The sequence below is a fragment of the Bactrocera dorsalis genome, chromosome 2 (genome assembly GCF_023373825.1).
Source record: "Bactrocera dorsalis isolate Fly_Bdor chromosome 2, ASM2337382v1, whole genome shotgun sequence".
In the NCBI taxonomy this organism is placed as follows: domain Eukaryota; kingdom Metazoa; phylum Arthropoda; class Insecta; order Diptera; family Tephritidae; genus Bactrocera; species Bactrocera dorsalis.
In genome coordinates, this window is record NC_064304.1 from 66,900,819 (window position 1) to 66,922,186 (window position 21,368).

Here is a 21,368-nt window from a genome sequence, read left to right on the forward strand (position 1 = left end):
AAACCATCTCTTCATAAAGGTACCTCACATACCATCACCAATATACAAGGAGTAAAGGCAAGCGGATGCTTGAACAAACTGATATTAATTACATGGAAGTTAGGGCAAGTTTTTAACCGATTTTATAAATTTTGTGCACAACCAATTATACGGTCTTTTAATATCATTAAAGTAGCTCATATTTTGACCGGCTGTCTGTTGTGATTGCAGCTTCTCGACGCCAAACCTTCGTTGTGCTTGTTGACGGGCATTTTTTTTTTGCTGCACAGAGGCAAGTGCGTATATTGTCGGCAACAAGTTAGAGGTCGTGTCTTCTGGCTATCGATCCGGAGACAGAAAGGTAGCTTGATGAATTTTCTTGCCACGGAATGTAGTACTACAAATAGCCATATTTCGGCCCCAGTGAAGTCGAGCAGCCTCAACGCATTTGGGGATGTTTCATCGTGGGCGTTGAATTTACCGACCGTTGTACCAATAATACAAACATCCGGCTTTATGTATATTTTATATATAGGTCAATATGTATATGTATACATTAGAGTGTGAAAAATCGATTATTTTACGAGAAAACTCGATTCTCGATAGAATCGGGATCGAGTTCACCATCCCTACTGGCAGCCATCGGGGCACATATAAAACCTCCGCACAATAACCACCACAAAAAAAAAATTATTTTTTTTCTATGTAATTTTTATGGAAAACAGAAAATTTGAAATAGGAGCTCATCTTTTGAGTGACTTTTTTTTACACATTTTCGAAAGTTTTGAGCCTGTTTTTCAGTGGAAAACAAAGGTTGCCTCAGAATGACACACCCTAGTATACATATTAGATATAAGTGCGGCTAAAATAAACGAATCCATTTTTTCGCTTGGTGCAATTTAGCAATACTTATATGAAATGTGTTTTTGTTATTCTCTTACAACATGTGTAGTAGTTTTGTTCAAGTGGAGGACGAGCTCGTAGATAACCTTAATCGAACCGCTGCTACAACCTTACAATGGCATTGAACGTAAAGTTATAAAGGCTGAAAATGTTCTCAAGAGTTTTTGAGACGTGAAAAATTACTATAAGTGGGATGCGCGATTAAAAAATAAAAAATCACCAATAGCCTGTTTCGAAAAATAAAGTTCAGCCGAAAAATTAGAATGCGTGCGTATCGTTTCACGTTCAAATTACAATAGAAGTTATTTATTTCTTAATCTGATTGCTAAGCCTAAATCTTAAAACTAACGGCTTAAACTAGTGGTAATATAAATATGTACAGTAAAAGCTCTTTATTCTCGCATCTTTATTCTGCATTAAGTACTTGCTCAGGCTTGTATCCTCCATCAGCTACTAGGTTTGCAAATTCTTCTGGATGTCGTCCGGCTGCAGCAGTGTCTGCAGATGTTACTTCTCCAAAGATTTTGATGTTATGCAATGATTTTCTCACCTTAAATTGATTGAACCAACCTTCTGATGCTTGAAATCCTCCATCTGTACATTCACCACTAAAACTACCATCTACTTCTCCTTTACTGACGTAGACACCGCCGCCGCTACGTGGCGCCAATTGGATATTCCAAGCGAAGCCAAGTCCTTCTCCACTTGGTGCTTCCAACGGAGTGGAGGTCTTCCTCTTCCTCTGCTTCCCGCGGGGGGTACTGCGTCGAATACTTTCAGAGCTGGAGTGTTTTCATACATCCGGACAACATGACCTAGCCAGCGTAGCCGCTGTCTTTTAATTCGCTGAACTATATCAATGTCGTCGTATATCTCGTACAGCTCATCTTTCCATCGAATGCGATATTCGCCGTGGCCAACGCGCAAAGGACCATAAATCTTTCGCAGAACTTTTTTCTCGAAAACTCGCAACGTCGACTCAACGGTTGTTGTCTCAAATTGCCTACTCAGTCCGAAGTAGCACCTGTTTGCAAGAGTAATCCTGCGTTGGATTTCTAGGCTAACATTGTTAGAGGTGTTAATGCTGGTTCCTAAATAGACGAAATTATTTACAACTTGATCTTTTTTTTTTTTTTTTTTTTTACTGGCGTCGACACCGCTTACGCGATTATAGCCGAGTAAACAACAGCGCGCCAGTCGTTTCTTCTCTTCGCTACGTGGCGCCAATTGGATATTCCAAGCGAAGCCAGGTCCTTCTCCACTTGGTCCTTCCAACGGAGTGGAGGTCTTCCTCTTCCTCTGCTTCCCCCGGCGGGTACAGCGTCGAATACTTTCAGAGCTGGAGTGTTTTCGTCCATTCGGACAACATGACCTAGCCAGCGTAGCCGCTGTCTTTTAATTCGCTGAACTATGTCAATGTCGCCGTATATCTCGTACAGCTCATCGTTCCATCGAATGCGATATTCGCCGTGGCCAACGCGCAAAGGACCATAAATCTTTCGCAGAACTTTTCTCTCGAAAACTCTCAACGTCGACTCATCTGTTGTTGACATCGTCCAGGCCTCTGCACCATATAGCAGGACGGGAATTATGAGTGACTTATAGAGTTTGGTTTTTGTCTGTCGAGAGAGGACTTTGCTTCTCAATTGCCTACTCAGTCCGAAGTAGCACCTGTTGGCAAGAGTTATCCTGCGTTGGATTTCAAAGCTGACATTGTTGGTGGTGTTTACGCTGGTTCCAAGATAGACGAAATTATCTACAACTTCAAAGTTATGACTGTCAACAGTGACGTGAGTGCCAAGTCGCGAGTGCGACGACTGTTTGTTTGATGACAGGAGATATTTCGTCTTGCCCTCGTTCACTGCCAGACCCATTTGCGTTGCTTCCTTGTTCAGTCTGGAGAAAGCAGAACTAACGGCGCGGGTGTTGAGACCGATGATATCAATATCATCGGCATACGCCAGCAGCTGTACACTCTTATAAAAGATTGTACCTGCTCGATTAAGTTCTGCAGCTCGAACTATTTTCTCCAGCAGCAGATTGAAGAAATCGCACGATAGGGAGTCGCCTTGTCTGAAACCTCGTTTGGTATCGAACGGCTCGGAGAGGTCCTTCCCGATCCTGACGGAGCTTTTGGTCCCGCTCAATGTCAGTTTACACAGCCGTATTAGTATTGCGCGGATACCAAATTCAGACATCGCGGCAAGGCAGCTCTTTTTCGTGCTGTCGAAAGCAGCTTTGAAATCGACGAAGAGGTGGTGTGTCGATTCTCCTTTCACGGGTCTTTTCCAAGATTTGGCGCATGGTGAATATCTGGTCGGTTGTTGATTTACCAGGTCTGAAGCCACACTGATAAGGTCCAATCAGTTTGTTGACGGTGGGCTTTAATCTTTCACACAATACGCTCGATAGAACCTTATACGCGATATTAAGGAGGCTAATCCCACGGTAGTTGGCGCAGATTGTGGGGTCTCCTTTTTTATGGATTGGGCATAGCACACTTAAATTCCACTCGTTGGGCATACTTTCGTCCGACCATATTTTACAAAGAAGCTGATGCATGCACCTTATCAGCTCTTCGCCGCCGTATTTGAATAGCTCGGCTGGCAATCCATCCGCCCCCGCCGCTTTGTTGTTCTTCAGGCGGGTAATTGCTATTCGAACTTCTTCTTGGTCGGGCAATGGAACGTCTTTTCCATCGTCATCGATTGGGGAATCGGGTTCGTCTTCTCCTGGCGTTGTGTGTTCACTGCCATTCAGCAGGCTGGAGAAGTGTTCCCTCCATAATTTAAGTATGCTCTGGGCATCGGTGACTAGATCACCTTGGGGGGTTCTACATGAGTATGCTTCGGTCTTGAAACCTTCTGTAAGCCGCCGCATCTTTTGGTAGAATTTTCGAGCATTACCCCTGTCGGCCAGCTTATCAAGCTCTTCGTACTCACGCATTTCGGCCTCTTTCTTTTTCTGTCTACAAATGCGTCTCGCTTCCCTCTTCAACTCTCGGTATCTATCCCATCCCGCACGTGTTGTGGTCGATCGTAACGTTGCGAGGTAGGCAGCCTGTTTTCTCTCCGCTGCGACACGGCACTCCTCGTCGTACCAGCTGTTCTTTTGCACCTTCCGAAAACCAATGGTTTCGGTTGCAGCTGTACGTAAGGAGTTTGAAATGCCGTCCCACAGTTCCCTTATACCGAGTTGTTGACGAGTGCTCTCAGAGAGCAGGAGTGCAAGCCGAGTAGAAAATCGTTCGGTTGTCTGTTGTGATTGCAGCTTCTCGACGTCGAACCTTCCTTGTGTTTGTTGGCGTGCGTTTTTTGCTGCACAGAGGCGGGTGCGAATCTTAGCTGCAACAAGATAGTGGTCCGAGTCGATGTTAGGACCTCGGAGCGCACGCACATCTAAAACACTGGAGACGTGTCTTCCGTCTATCACAACATGATCGATCTGGTTGGTAGTTTTTCGATCCGGAGACAGCCAGGTAGCTTGATGAATCTTCTTATGCTGGAATCTAGTACTACAGATAACCATATTTCGGGCCCCGGCGAAGTCGATCAGCCTCAACCCATTTGGGGATGTTTCCTCGTGGAGGCTGAATTTACCGACCGTAGTGCCAAAGATACCTTCTTTGCCCACCCTGGCGTTGAAGTCGCCAAGCACGATTTTGACATCGTGGCGGGGGCAGCTCTCATAAGCGAGCTCCAAGCGCTCATAAAAGTCATCTTTGGTCACATCGTCCTTCTCTTCCGTCGGGGCGTGGGCGCAAATCAGCGATATGTTGAAGAACCTCGCTTTGATGCGGATTGTGGCTAGACGTTCATTCACCGGAGTGAATGATAGTACTCGGCGACGGAGTCTCTCTCCCACCACGAATCCAACACCAAACTTGCGCTCCTTTATATGGCCACTGTAGTAAATGCCACAAGGACCTACTCGTCTTTGTCCTTGTCCCGTCCATCGCATTTCTTGGACGGCGGTGATGTCAGCCTTTATTTTCACGAGGACATCAACCAGCTGGGCAGCGGCACCTTCCCAATTAAGGGACCGGACATTCCAGGTGCATGCCCTCAATTCGTAGTCCTTATTTCGTATTCCAGAGGATACTTGGTCAAAGACCGGAAGTCGTGAGCTGCTTGAGTCATATGTAAAAGAATCGTTTCTGGCCACTCCCAAGTGAATGGCGATCAGAGAACTTTCCTCACTTGCGTGAACTTCTACATATGACTCCATCCTCCAACTTGATCAGGTTCTTTAAAATGAGCGTAAAGACGTTTTGCCTTCCTCCATTGAACCACTCAGAGGTACCCTTTTTTGGTTGCGGTCTTCGATCCATAATGACAACGCCACTTCCATTGTTGGATCACGAACGATTTTAGCTGATAGTAAAGTTGAAGCTACAGACTACCTTATTTTATCTTCGGATTTTTTTAGCGATCATACAGTTGATTCGTTGACATTGAATGAGCGTGATATAGATGCTAATGACTCTCCAAGGCGTAAACGATCAAGCATTTAAGCGGTAACACAGTTTTTTTTCGTTTCGAAACTCGTTTCTCATTTTTATACCCTCGCAACAAAGTTGCTAAGGAGAGTATTATAGTTTTGTTCACATAACGGTTGTTTGTAAGTCCTAAAACTAAAAGAGTCAGATATAGGGTTATATATACCAAAGTGATCAGGCTGACGAGTAGAGTTGAAATCCGGATGTCTGTCTGTCCGTCCGTCCGTCTGTCCGTCCGTGCAAGCTGTAACTTGAGTAAAAGTTGAGATATCATTATGAAACTTGGTGCAGGTATTTCTTGGAACCATAAGAAGGTTAAGTTCGAAGATGGGCAAAATCAGCCCACTACCACGCCCACAAAATGGCGGAAACCGAAAACCTATAAAGTGTCACAACTAAGCCATAAATAAAGATATTAAGGTGAAATTTGGCACAAAGGATCGCATTAGGGAGGGCTATATTTGGACGTAATTTTTTTGGAAAAGTGGGTGTGGCCCCGCCCGTTTTTTGTACATATCTCGGAGAATACTATAGCTATGTCAACCAAACTCTATAGAGTCGTTTCCTTCAGGCATTTCCATATACAGTTCAAAAATGGAAGAAATCGGATAATAACCACGCCCACCTAACCGACTACCAAAAAACATCAGAAACACTAAATTTTACGGAAGAAATGGCAGAAGGAAGCTGCACCCAGGCTTTTTTTAAAAATTGAAAATGGGCGTGGCGTCGCCCACTTATGGACCAAAAACCATATCACAGGAACTACTCGACCGATTTCAATGAAATTCGGTATATAATATTTTCCTAACGCCCTGATGACATGTACGAAATATGGGTGAAATCGGTTCACAACCACGCCTTCTTCCAATATAACGCTATTTTGAATTCCATCTGATGCCTTCTCTGTATAATATATACATTAGGAACCAATGATGATAGCGGAATAAAACTTTACACAAATACGGTATTAGAGCTGAGGTATCCCTTGTGGAAAAATTGTCGTGATCGGACTATAACTTTTCAAGGTCCCTGATATCGAACACGAAGAACTCAGTGCCTAACCTAACCTAACCTAATTTTTCACCGAAAATGTCGGTAAATCTTTTTAATTAAATTCTGAGTAATTCTAATTAATTTTACAACAAAATAAAAATCATGAGAGAGTATAAAATGTTCGGTGACACCCGAACTTTGCCCTTCCTTACTTGTTTTTAGTTGACATTATGACCTAGGAAGAGTGCAGTAAAGACGTGTTACTCGATCACAATTTTTGTAACTAATGTGAAAGACAAAACAATAAAACACGCAAAGCGGCTTTTACTATAAGCGGAACAACAACATTTAAAAATATACATTATGTACTTTATTTATTGAGGTATAAGGTTGCTTTCATTCAACCGATCGCGGCGAAGGCGGCTTGTGTCCTCGGCGATATCATTTAACAACATTACTTTAGGCTAACTTGTAATAAGATCTATTTTACTTTTTTATTAGTCCATTTGACAAGAATTTTGGGTTGGATACCTATTGGAATAATTTTATTATTATGTATGTACTTATTAGATCCGCGAATAAAAAAATTTTTAGTCGCGAATATAGAAATTGGGTCTCATTTTTTAATCCGCGAATAGTGAAAACACGAATGAAGGAAGCGCGAATAAGGAGCTTTTACTGTATTAAAAAGGGGTAAGTTGAATGATTATACTTTCAACTTTCGTTAAATATTGTAACAGATTGTGGTAAGTATTAAGGTAACTAATAGATTGGTATTATGAATGCATTATTAAGGTAGGTATTTTATAATAGATTTTCTTAATTTCATTTTTAACATTTCAATATTTTATAATTTTTATAATTCAATATTTTACAGTTCATTTATTATTTTTATTTTGGGTATAAATTTGTCGCTTGACGCGGCCACCTTGACAGGATCAGATTCCATCAATTTCCAGTGGAAGCAAGGCCAGCTTGTGCATGGGACGCTTAATTGTACCCGCCTTAGTCACCACGTTTGCGACTCGCACCTTGCCGTCTGGCCCTTCGACGGTTGCGACGACGCGTCCGAGTACCCACTGCTGTGGCGGCACGTTGTCCTCGTGAACGAGGACAAGGTCGCTGAGCTGCAGAATGCGAGTGGGGTGCAGCCACTTGTTGCGTTCCTGAAGGCCCGTCAGGTATACTTTGGACCACTGTCGCCAGAACTGTTGCTTGAGACAGCAAACAAGTTGCCATCTCTCGCAACAACGAACTGGGTCCACTGGCACCTGCTCTGGAGGTAATGCTCGCAGGGAGCACCCTATCAACAGATGCGCTGAAGTTAGTGCCTCGCCGTCGTTGGGGTCCTGGCTCAACGGTGTTAGGGGCCGAGAATTGAGGATGGCCTTCACTTCTGCCAGTAGGGTTGACAGTTCCTCTGTGGTCAGTAGCGCGTTGCCGATTACGCGAACGACGTGATGCTTTGCGAACTTCAACGCGGCTTCCCATAACCCGCCGAAGTGCGGCGCCCGCGGTGGTATAAAGATGAAGCTGCACCCTTCGTCTGCTGCGAATCTCTTCAGGTCTGGACGCGCAGCTTCCGATCAGCGCCGACGAAATTGGTGGTGTTGTCGCTGAATATCTTCGTCGGCATTCCTCGGCGTCCAATAAACCCTTTTAGGGCGAGAATAAATGAATTAGAAGATAGGTCCGAAACTAATTCTAAATATACTGCTTTGGAAGTAGAGCGAACGAAAACTGCTATATATGTTTTTACGGGTGGTCGACCGCGTATTTTTAACGTTGTGTATATCGAACCACAAAAATCTACGCCACATATAAGAAAGGGCCGTAGTGCTCGAAGTCTTTCGACTGGCAAATTTCCCATTATTTGGTTTTGCAACTTCGGCTTGTAATGAAAACAATGTACTTATACAGTTTCTTACGGTTCTACTGCAAGCTTCTCGGGCATTAATTAGCCATATGCGTTCTCGAAGAATCCAGCCCCAGCGTGGTGATTTCGAATGTGCAGGAACCGTAAATACGTTATAACAAAGTGCGAACTTTTATTTAATAAAAGAGGAAATTTGGCATCGGATGGGAGAGGTGCATTTAATAGGCGACATCCTACTCGGATTAATTTGAATGACAGCGACATATCCGAGTACTCATGCAAAAGCGGGTTGAGTTTCATATAGTTCAATATTGAATTTTTCCCAGTAGTCGAAATTAATGTAAATGCGTTTCTCTTCTTCTCTAATGCTTCGTATTCTGGTGAGAGCTGGAAATGGTTATTAATTGGCCATAATGCAGGGTCTTCTAGGAGGAACTGTGGACCCCCAAACCTTATCGAATTATTCAATTCTACCACGTTACAACCCCGAGACACTTGATCCGCAGGATTTTGTTGTCAACTCTTGGATTTCGGACACTCTGTTTGCGACGAAGGTTTGTAGTGAGGATGGATGTGTTTTAATCCAATGTAAAACGATTTCAGAATCTGTCCAGAATATAAAATTTTCAAAATATCGACTGAACACAGGCGCTACTCTTGACCATAATTTCGAAAGAAGATGTGCTGCCGAGAGCTCAGGCCGCGGAAGAGATTTGGTCTTCAGCGGAGCCACTCTAGACTTTGCAGTAAGCAGCATACATTTAATACCACTAGCAGATTGGCTTCGTATGTATATGCAGCATCCGTACGCCTTTATTGAGGTGTCGGAGAAGCCATGTAATTGGCAGATGGCACTCGACTCAATGTTTACGTAACGAGGAATGCTTATCGATGAGGGCTGCATTAAGTTGGGTTTAAAGTTCTGCCAGCTAGTGTCAAGGCGCAATGGAATCGACTCTTCCCAATCTAGTTTTTGAAACCAAAGCTCTTGTAATAAGATTTTTGCTTTGGTAACTAGTGGGGCTAATAATCCAAGAGGATCAAAAAAGCGAACAGAAACTGACAATATGTTTCGTTTAGTGGCTCGCAGATCATTAAAATTGTCATCTAAAACAAATCGAAACAAATTCTCTTTCGGCAACCAATGGATTCCTAACGTTTACCATTGAAGCTTAATGACTTTTCAGTGCAATCACTCTCGAAAAATTTAGGGTGGTTCGAAAACCACTTCGTTAAGGTGAATCCTGCCGAGTTTAATATTTTAATTACTTCACTTCTTATAAGATCTAGAGACTCAAAATTTTCAGATCCTGTCAATAAGTCATCGACATAAAAGTCTCTTTTAGTGGCCAATGAACGGAGTGGGTATTTCATTTTATTGGCATCACTGAGCATTTGCAAAAATTGCGATAAATGGAGCAGGCGCAGTGTGGTATGTTACGGTGTTAAGACGAAAAATTTGAATTTGCTCAGAAGGATGCTCTCTCCACACAATGAGCTGACAATTTCTGTCTTCTTCATGCGTAATTATTTGACGGTACATTTTAGTAATGTCCGCTGTTAGTGCATACTTATGTATGCGAAAACGAAGAAGAATTGAGTATAACTCTTCTTGGATGGTTGGGCCTACCATCAAAAGTTCATTCAACGCTTTTTGAGTTGAAGATCGACTCGAGGCATCAAATACAACACGTAATTTGGTTGTTGTGCTCTCGGGCCTTAAAACACATTGATGCGGAATGAAGCAGTGTGTCTCACTCGGGATCTTATTGTTCGTTGGGCTCATGTGACCCAATGCTTTATATTCATTCATAAAGTCCAGATACATTTCGCGAAGTTCTGGAACTTTTAATGTCCTTCTCTCCAGGGCCTGAAACTGCCGAACTGCGGTTTCATAAGAGTGACCGAGTAACTTACGGTCAGCTTTAAATGGCATTCTGACTTGAAGCCGTCCTGAAGGCAATACTTGAGTTGTATTTACGAAAAAGTTTTTACAGTCTTGTTGCTCTTGTGTGAATTTAATGCCATTTGAATCTGAAGGTAATTCTTCAAGAGCCCAAAATTTTTAGACTACTGAACCCATTGACGTGAGGTTTTCTTCAGCTTGTCATAATGTGCTATGTAATCTGGGAGGAGAACTATATTACTGGCCTGTTTGCCAGATACAATCCATCCCAAAAGGGTTTTCTGAAAAGTTGACTGGTTAGGACAATTGTTAATTTGGCCAACAGCTAAAAGATCGAAAAATGTTTCAGCACCCAAAAGGATATCCACTTTTTTAGATTTGTGGAATTCTGGGTCCGCCAATTCAATATTGTGCGGAATTTTCCAGCCACTAACATTGATGTTATGGTCCGGATGATTAGCCGAAATGCATCGCATCACCCAGAATTCCGCCGAAAATTCATAGTTATTTAACCGCAACTTGACAAACGCGCTTAGTTTTGACCCCAATTCCTGTTACACTTAATGTTTTGTGCTGACGTCGAATCCGAAACTTCTGTGTCAAGTCCTCCGTCATAAAGTTGACCTGCGAGCCTGAGTCCAGCAAGGCTCTCGCTGGCAGGTAATCTCCACAACTGGTCCTCACTAAAATTACTGCTGTTGCCAACATTACCCGATCCGGTATACTCGCAGTATGCATGGCATGTGTGGTGGATGGTTGCGGATGCGGTGCAGTGTGGAAAGAGACTGGATGTTGGTGCAACATTGTGTGATGCGATCGATTGCACACACGACATCGATCCGCTCTGCACTTAGAGACCGTGTGACCCTTACGCAAACAATTTATGCATAAGGACATCGATTTCACGAACTCGAACCTCTGCTGCACCGGAAGCGCCTTGAAGGCGTGGCAGGCAGTCAAATGGTGGTCCTTGGATTTGCACTACCGACAATGAGGCTGCCTCGTATTTGCTGCAACTAACGCCGATTTGGTCCTGTCCATATGTTGGTGTTTCCCATGACTCTCATTGCTTGTAGGTATAGGCTTTGTCCTAGAGTGGAAGGAGCACTGATAGCTGCTGGTATCGTCGATTTAGGCTGGCTTCATAGTCCTTCCACAGTGGCAGTTTGTCATAGTCCAGCGCTTCTTCCCATTTGGATCGGGTGGCAGGGTCAATCTTTGTCATTACAATGTGTATAACTATTGCATTCGTTATTTGTTTTTCATCACCCAGCGATAGCAATTAATCATGTACCGCTGACACTTCGTCAATCATTGAGCGCAGGGAAGGCGCAGAAGGCTTTGGGATTGTTGGCAGCTCAAAAAGTTTAGATATTGTATTGAAAAATATCAAACATTTATTATCATAAACTTTTTTGAGACATGCCAACGCTTTCGGATAATTTTCATCCGACATCTGAAACACTTTAACCGTTCCCAGAGCCTCTCCAGATAGACAATTTACCAAATGGTTAAATTTTTCTATATCTGGGATATTTGGATCGTTATGAACCAAGCTCTCGAACAAACTCATAAAATTTTTGATTTCTGAATATTCTCCCTTGAATTTCGGCAAATTCATTTTAGGGTGCCATGAGCTGTGAGAAGCTACAAAAGATGTTTCGGCAGGTGAAGTTTTATTTTTCGCTAAAATTGACTTAATTATGGACTTCGTTTCAACGATTAGGTCCTCCAACTACCCTCGGGCCATGTCGTCCTCATTAATTTCTTCAATCTTTGATTGACATTTCATTAATTTTTCACTATGTGAATTTAATATATCTAAACGACATTCCAAATCTATTGGATTATATTCTTTTCGAGAAGACCCGTTTTAATGCGCAAAATACTATTTTTCGCAACCGTTCTTTGACGTCGTAACGATTTTAAGTCCGTCAACTCCTTACTTGGAGACAGGTTTGCGAGAGTTGGCTTTGGCTTGCTCATTTTGCTTGTTTAAATTAAATTTCTGAAAAAAACTGTAACGGTTGGCAACAGATATATTAAGAATCGATAACGAAAACGAAAAAATAAATGTCGATTCCCAAATATACGAAAGCCAAACCAATAGCAATAAAAGTTGACAACAAATATATTTGGAATCGGTTACGAAAACGAAAAAAAAAATAATAATGTCGATTCCCAAGTATACGAAAGCCAAACCAATAAATGCACAAAATGAGCAATAGCACAAAAAAGTAATTTAATCAGAAAATGTCCGAACGAAAATCAGCAAAAAATTGCGAAAAAAACGACCGATAATTGCAAACGCGGATCGAAAAATTGCGAAAAACGAGATAATTTAATTTTCAATTAATTATTTTTTCAACTTTATTTTAAAAAATAAAGGGCTACCGCAAATCCCAAAATCCCTTATTCACTTGCGTACGCATATACATATACTCGTATGTGCGTATGCTTATTATATTTAATAATGTATATGTTTATTTATATACGTTATTATAGATATAGATGCATGTATATGTATTTATGTATATATGTATTTATATGAACGTCAATATAATTGAAAGTGAAAAAAGGGAGAGCCAAAAACTGAAAGTGTGCACTTGTCTTTTATTTTAATTTTATTTGTATGTATTTTCGTTTTATTTTTTCTTTGCACTGCTTTTAGCAATTTGCACTCGTTACCTGGTGCGTCGGCTGTTTGCCGGCGCTTACGTTCCTTTGGCACAGGATGCAGCGGCAGCTCATTCCTACGACGGCAGCGGATTGACGGCAGAAGCGTTGATGGCAGCAGCGTTGATGGCAGCAGTGTTGATGGCAGCAGTGACGGTATGGCAACAACGGGTGCTTATACTGGCTTTTACCGGTTCTCTTAACCCAGCACTTGAAACGGTGTTTGTTTTTTTTTTTAAAGGGCTGTTCCACCGGTTTTTTGAAACTGTTTTTTTTTTTAACGTTTTAGGACGGCCCTCTCGTTAATCACAAGGTTAAACACTTTGGTATGATTTTTTTTTAGAATTCACTGTACCCTTTGTACCCAATTTACTTGTGCGTCTTTTCACACTTTTTATTTATTTCACCCTTTGTCACTTTGAGCACTTGCCCATATGCACATCTTGTTTTTTGTTTTTGCTGCTACTATGCCAGTCTCTTTCGACCAATTCAGCGATTTTATCGCAATTTTCGACGACAGGCCTTCCGGAGCGTGGCGCGTGTTCGACCACCTCTACGCCAGAACGAAAACTTGAGGTGGAAATGGAAACTGTATCGGGTCCATAAACTGCACAAATTTTATTGGCGACTTGAGATGCATTTTTGCCTTTATCGTAGTAGTACTTTAAAATATGCCGTATTTTCTCTTTATTTTGCTCCATGTTTGCGACGCTATAACTCACGAACGACTTAAAAGAAATCAATCAATCAAACACGTGTTAGCGCGTGAAATGAGCTTTCCAAAAAGGTATAGCATGACCCGATGCTACGAATAAAACTAGAACTACGCGCTTTCAGCGCCAACTAGCGAAAATACCGCAAGAATTTTTTGTCAACCCAATATATATGCAAATATGTACTTATGTATTTTTTATCAATTTTTTTTTATGTTTTGTCTTATGTTTCTTTTATGTGTTTAATTTCCACTTGTCTTCACTTTACAAGACCGAAAACCGAAAAAGCATTGACCAGGCGATTGGTACCGAAAAGAATACCACAGGTATGTTTTTGTTATTTTTTAAAAAATATTTTAATTGTATTTTTAATTTTTATTTACACGCACAATTCCCTGCTCGGGTGCCATGAAAATTTTCTCAAGAGTTTTTGAGACGCGAAAAATTACTATAATTGGGATGCACGATTAAAAAATAAAAAATCACAAATTGCCTCTTTCGAAAAATAAAGTTCAGCCGGAAAATTAGAATGCGTGCGTATCGTTTCACGTTCAAATTGCAAAAGAAGTTATTTATTTCTTAATCTAATTGCTAAGCCTAAATCTTAAAACTAACGGCTTAAACTAATGGTAATATAAATACAGTAGATTCCGGTTATAACGACTTTCAAGGGACCGACGATTTTACGTCGTTATACCCGGAGGACGCAATAACCAGAAGGAGCAATAAACAATTTTTTTGTTTATTTTATGGTTGCCATGTTCGTAATAGGTTTTTAAAATAAAACAAATTAATTTTTAAATCAAAACAAAAAATTTAATTCAATAAGCTGGGTTTTTCAAAATAGGTCGTATACATACATATGACGGATATTCATAAACTTAATATAACTAGATTAATTTCTTTTCTTTTACTTTTTATTCTTAATTTAAATAATCAGTAATTTTTTTAATTTAAACGAGAGATGTTGTGCGTTAAACTCTCGTCATTAAAATTCGAATGGACAAATCTATTTAGCAGTTCTGCAGCCTTCAGTGCCTCCAAAACGCTAGGTGCTGAGTCATCTTCATATCAATCTTCGTTGTCGTCGCTATCCTGTCCATCATCTAATATATTTTCAACAATTTTGTCTTCGGAAGGTTCCTCACAAGTCGCCACACCATTGTCAATAAGAACATATTCATCCAGTTCTTCCTTTGAAATCGGTAACTGATTTTTTAGAGCTCTTGCCCAAACCGATAGAGGAATGTCATCTTCGATTTCAATATCAATTGAGCATGAGCTGCTGGAACCATCTAAATTTTCTTCTGCAAGCCCAGAATGCTTAAAGCAATTCGCAATTATCAATGGTGAAAGTTGTTGCCATGCATCATTAATCATTATAATGGCATCAAGTATGGTTATTTTCGGGTAATTTTCATCTTTGTTTTCATCCATATGTTAATTATTTTAAGTACAAGATTTTTCCGAAAAGTTGATTTAATCACTCGAATTATGCCTTGATCCATTGGTTGTAATGCTTTATCTGGAGTTAATTTGTAGAATAGTCCAGTTTCATCGGCATTAAAAATTTCCTCATCAGTGAAATCTTTTCGTCATATAAGCCAAACCTTTGTAAGCCACTCGCTAACATCGATTGTTTGTACAGACAAAGATTCTCCACTGACTGTACCGCCGACAATATTATGCCTGACCTTAAAGCGGCTTATCCAACTCACAGTACAATTAAAATTTTCAATTTTAAATTGCGTAGTGAAAAAATTTGCTTTTTCTAGAAGCAGTGGACCACTTAATGGAATTCCTGGATTGCGTTAGAATATGAACCACTGTAACTGTAACAATGCTTTGTCCACTTGATCTTGAGTTGAAGCTCTGACGCGTTTCGGCTTTAAAATATTACTATTAAATAACGTTTTAATTTTTTCTTTATTATTTTTTTTTTTTTGATTGTGGCAATTGTTGTGTGGCCTACGCAGAATTCTTTTGCCAGAGTAACGTTGCGCTCACCGGCTTCCAGGCGCCGAATAATTTGCATTTTTTCTTCAACAGAGAAGCACTTTCGTTTTTGAGACATTTTGCGAGCTTAAACTGAATGACATCCTTAATGCATTTTGTGCATTTTACGCATTTTGCGCATTAACTCACATTTGGCGAATTTACGCATTCAAAAAAATGGAAAATTGGAAAAAAGCAGAAAAAGCTATAAATATAACGGGACATCCTATCGAATAGACTATGTGGTCTGCACACGCACGCTGTAAACATTTGTGTGACGTCAGCATTGCACTTCGACTATCTCTCTCTAGCAGCAGCGTTGCTAAGGCGACGGCTAAAACTGACAGAGAGTAGTGAGAGTAGCTGCTATGCACACAAGCAAGGGTGCCGATCACTGATAAATACATACATTTCTAATTACGTCGTTTGATGCTTAAAATTGTTGGCATTATTTTGCTGAATTTTTTTTTTCGTCGCTATATCCGGTTGAATTCTGAAAAATTTCGTCGGTATAAGCGGTTAGTCGCTAAAAGCGGAGACGTACTAAGCGGAGGCTCTTTCATATAAGTTTGTATGGGGACCAACCAAGCCATCGAGTTTTTGTCGCAATAACCGGACGGACACTATAAACGGAGTCGTTATAACCGGATTCTACTGTATGTATTAAAAAGGGGTAAGTATAATCATTCTCAACTTTCGTTAAATATTGTAACAGATTGTGATAAGTATTAAGGTAAGTAATAGATTGGTATTATGAATGCATTATTAAGGTAGGTATCTTATAATAGATTTTCTTAATTTCATTTTTAATAATTCAATATTTTAAAATTCATTTATTATTTTTATTTTGGGTATAAATTTGTCGCTTGACGCAAGAAAGGCCATAACTAAGGACTAAATTAAGACGGAGAACCGTAAATGAGTACAGTAGATTGTAGTAGCAAATTCCGCATTAAAAATAAAAAAATGCGTCTGGTCCTAGAAGGTAGGTTTAATATACATATCTCAAATCATTCACAAAAATGGATGAAATCGGATGGTAATCCCGCCAACTCCCCACATAAGGTTACTCTTAAAAACTACAAATAGCGCGATAAATCAATAACTAAATGCGCCAAAGACACTAAATTTTACTCATGAAATGGTGAGTGAGTTCACGCAACTGAGGAAAGTTCTCTGACTGCCATTCACTTGGGAGTAACCAAAACGTTTCTTTTACATATGGCTCAAACAGCCCACGACATCCGGTCATGGACCAAGTATCCTCTGGGAAGCCAAAGAACATCCGTTTTGAAGGCGAAATATCTCCTCCACAGGGTTGTGCTCTAGGTTACAGACCCGTCACTTTAAATAACTCTACCAATGAAAACTAATCGACAACCTCGGGTGTGAGTCCCCTTTTTGATGACGACCATAGCAAATGAATTAAGGATTACGATTTGAGGGCATGCATCTGGAATGTCCGGTCCCTTAAGTGGGAAGGGGTCGCAGCCCAGCTGGTTGATGTCCTCGTTAGAGTGAAGGCTGGCATCACCGCCTAACAAGAAATGCGATGTACGGGACAAGAACCAGTAGGTCCTTGTGGCATTTACTACAGTGGTCATATATCTCAATGTAAGATTCGTAGTTAGAGAGAGATTCCGTCGCCAAGTACTGTCATTCCCCCCCAGTGGATGAAGGTCTAGCCATAATTCGCATCAAAGCGAAGTTCTTTAATATATCGTTGATTTGCTCCCACGCTCCGACGGAAGAGAAGGACGATGTGACCAAAGATATCTTCTATGACCGTTCAGGCATCAGATTGTTCGTAAGTTTGTTTTCCTATAATGTTTGTTATTTTACTTTCTTATGAGTTTCATTACATAATGAATTTATTGTTTTGTTTTTTGTTGAAAAGTCGATCGATTTAACATTTCTAATAATTTCTTTGACATGTTTAATATGAGCAAGATCACGTCAGGTGGACCCCCCTTGCCAACTTTATCATAAAAATTATGTCAATGTATATTTTGTATAAGAAGGCTTATGCCTCAAACGATTTTTCAAACTTTAATTTTTTAATAGAAAACTTTAGGTACAGTTACTTAAAAAAGTTTTTAAATAAAACGTTGGAGATAAATTATTGAAATTTTCAGGATTTGTTGAAAAATATTAATATTTTGATGTGGCAATAATATCTGTAAATATTTTTTTACCATACTGTTAATTAAATTTTAAGTTAACAACTAAAAATTTTAATGAATTCTTGATAAAAGTATGAAGTTTCTCTTTATCATTTACACCCGTTATTTAATTAATTTAAGATTCCGTAAGAAAAATACTCAATACAAAACTCGCCATTAGTTTAAACAAAATGTGTTTATTTCAAACAGCATTCCGTTTAGTTTTATTGCTAAAATTATATAATATATTCTAACATTCCTAATTCACAGTACGAAAAAAGTCAGAATCCGAAAAAAACCAAGCCTACATTCCATATAACATAATTTAAAATCCCAATCGATTCTTTACCTTTGCAGTATACAAATTAAACATCAATGAAGTTATCAGAATAAGACTATCCACAAAAAGTGGCTTAAGTTATTTCATCTGAAGCCTAAAAATTTTCGAAATTGGACTATATTCAAGGGCACAAATACCAAATATTTATACACGAGGACATATGGCTGATTTTTTACCGAAATCTGTGAGGTCTAGTATTTAAATTCGAGGAGAATATTTCTGTGATCACAGCCTGCTTTTTTGGGGTGTACTTAGTCCCCATCTACTTAATATACATTTTTTCAAACTTCCGGTGGACTTTATACCGCATCTCTTGGTCAATACAAGACGCTTTCCAAAGTAAAAAGAACTTTTTGAATCTAGCGCCCCCTGGTGGCCTGCTATCTTGATCGATTGTCCAGTGAGAATTTCATGGCATTTCATAAGATTTCATTGATTGGAAGTGAAGTTATTGCATTTTAAGTGTCGGTATGTTTTCGTTATCGGTGCGAAAATGAGCTTCGCACAAGCAGGCAACATTAAATTTTGTTTTAAGAATGGTAAAACTTTTACCGGAACGTTTCAATTGATGAAACAAGTTTATGGCGATGATATCCCGTAGCAGTGTCCACGAGTGGTTTCAATGTTTTCAAAGTGGTCGTGAGGACATAAATGACGATGAACATGTGGGCCAGTCAAAACCCGTGATCACCAGAAAGCTGTGCGTGAGTTCATCAAAAATCAGCCGAAAGCATTATTTGGAATTGAACATCTCCAAAACATCGATTTATTGCATTTTGACGACGACCACAATTTGTTCCAAAAAAAAAAGATATTCAACCGAAAAAGTCGACCACAGTATCTATAGTTGTCTTTTGACCGAAAATGTGGGTCAATGTAAGTGATATATCTTTTGAAATTCAGAGAGAGTCGTTACTGGGCAATAGTATCTCTGGGTATCCAAAATATGTTGATGTGTTGTCTCGAGTCAATACTTCCCTGAGACCCATGTTTAAACATTGTAATTGAGCTGTAGCATAAGATTCTAAAGTATGGTGACTTAATGAATTTTTAACCAACATTGCTTTTCCTCCATGTGCCTTTCCATCAGGGTGATTTGTAACAAAGAGTCGAATAAGGTATATAGAAAGGGGGTTCTTATTTTTAGATTAGTTTCTGACAACAGCATTACATCTATATTTTCTTCTTTAAAAGTTTAAATTTGATTAAATCTTGAATAAAGTTTTGCATTCATACATACGAGTACATTCTGTCATATATTGAGTAAGATTTAAAAGCATACTTTCAACGCATCCACTAGGTTTTCTTTGTGCCAAATTCATTTTTACAGTGTTGCATTTTATTACATTTGCATAACTGCCTTAGATCTGTATTTGTTTACGACGGGCTTTTGTTCCTAGTGACAACTTCGACTTCAAGTCTGTACATATATATATGGCAGCGATAACTAGCAGTGTGATATTCTCCACAATTACTTTCTGTATTTTTTTAATTAAGGGTGTCCTATAATTTCTGTAAGATTGGAATTAAATAAAAGTTAAATATGTCGCCATTATGTAGTATTAACAATCTTAAAAAAATAACAAATCGACAGCCTACAGTTTAAGCTTAGTAAAAATGGAGCGTAACTCCACGAAAGAATAAGTTATCTTCATTATTAAACAATATTTCAAAAATAATGAAATAATGGATCCCGCAGTTCGAAAATTTTATACAAAATAAGGCCGAAATAATGTTTTAACTGAATTGCCGGCAATTTAAATCTTGCGATTATTTTTGGACACTATAGGATCCGTACATCAACATGCACATTTTTATTAGTATTATTTATTTTAAACATTAAAAAATTTCTTTTAAACTAGGGAACTTCCATGGAAGTTTTACGTCCACCAGTTCTTTTACATTCCAAGGAATTCAACCGCATGTATCAAGATAAGTTAGAAGTACTGAATGCAAAGGATTTGCATATGCAGCCACCGTATTGTGTACCTTGTATCAACGTGTCATCTCCCGATATCATATCACGTTTTCTGTTTAACTTATCATCAAATAAAAAATGCTCAATACAGCACTGCTAAAAAATCAGATTAATCTAACGAGTGTAGAAACGGAACTATTTCAAATTTACAACTGATACCTTTCTTATGCAAATTTATTATTTTCTGTAAGTATGAATGGTAAACTTTTCACATTTTCATTTAATGTATTTGTAAAATTAAAATTAAATTTAAAATATGAAGACTCAGGTATTATATTTTAATATTTTCACCATAACAGTCATAATATTATTTACCAGTGAACAACAACATGTGAAATTGCGAACACATATGCGAAATATAATACTATATATGTATATGCAGTTCTGCATCATGTGACAAACGTCAAGTGTGCTACACATATCAAAACTACCTATAAATATTATTTATTAGATAGATATTAAAAATGAAAAAAAACATTATTATATATTATATTATAAATATTTATATCATCTTTTAATTCATAAAAATAATTTTCCCAGCAATAATAATAGCACATTTGTTTAAATGAGCTAAGCGTACCCTAGTAGAAAACACCACACCTGAGAACACGACGACACCCACACCACCTAGTATCAAAAAAGTTCACCATATCACAGACGATGACACACTACACATCAAACTGATAAAGGGGCGAGTTCATCGGCATACAGATTCAATTGGACAGCTTAATTCGTTTAGCGCGAATAACAGTACAGGAGTCGGCTGACTGGAATAAACACTGAGACAAATAAGTACACTACTATAAATACAATCACCTTGGTGCCAAGAATCAGAAATCAGCAACTCAAGTCTGCTCCAATGTGTGAATGTACGCACATTCCAATAAAATCAAAATATGCCGAGCTGTTTTGTTTCTTTTATTTATAATTTTAAAACTTATTCTTACAGAGAAAACAATAATACTGTGGAACATTTTTGGGATTATTGTCTGGGGGGTGAGAAATTCCAAGTCAGGGTGATGATACTAGGTCAGTATAGTAAAACCCTTAAAGGGTTTGGCGTTCGTATGTGTCAGTTTTTTTTATGACCTTTTAAAATTTTTCCTTGTTTGATGAAACAAATTTAGAAAAATTAAGAATTACAATTTTTATTTGTTTTTATTCAAAAAAGTGTCATTTATCGCCTTTTTATAAATTTTCCCCAATAACTCCAGACTTCTGGCCATAAACTACTAAAAAAATAAAGTAAACATTTTTATAACTTTTTATTTTTATTTTATTTATTTATTTTTATTTATTTTAATAAATATTGCCTAAAAAAATTAAAAACAAATAAAAACAAATAG

At 38.9% G+C, this 21,368-nt stretch overlaps 1 long non-coding RNA gene across 3 annotated transcripts in view; it reads left to right on the plus strand.

The window, feature by feature from the left end:
* The window catches only part of LOC105233304 (uncharacterized), a 1,563,509-nt gene extending 1,543,196 nt beyond the window's left edge, over positions 1-20,313 (plus strand). For 2 of the 3 annotated variants that reach the window (XR_007421867.1, XR_007421866.1), the window contains one exon: positions 19,907-20,308. This is a non-coding gene — a long non-coding RNA (uncharacterized LOC105233304). Of the gene's footprint in view, positions 1-19,906 lie in introns of all 3 variants that reach the window. The other variant, XR_007421868.1, reaches the window with a different exon arrangement.
* The last annotated feature ends 1,055 nt before the right edge of the window (positions 20,314-21,368 follow it).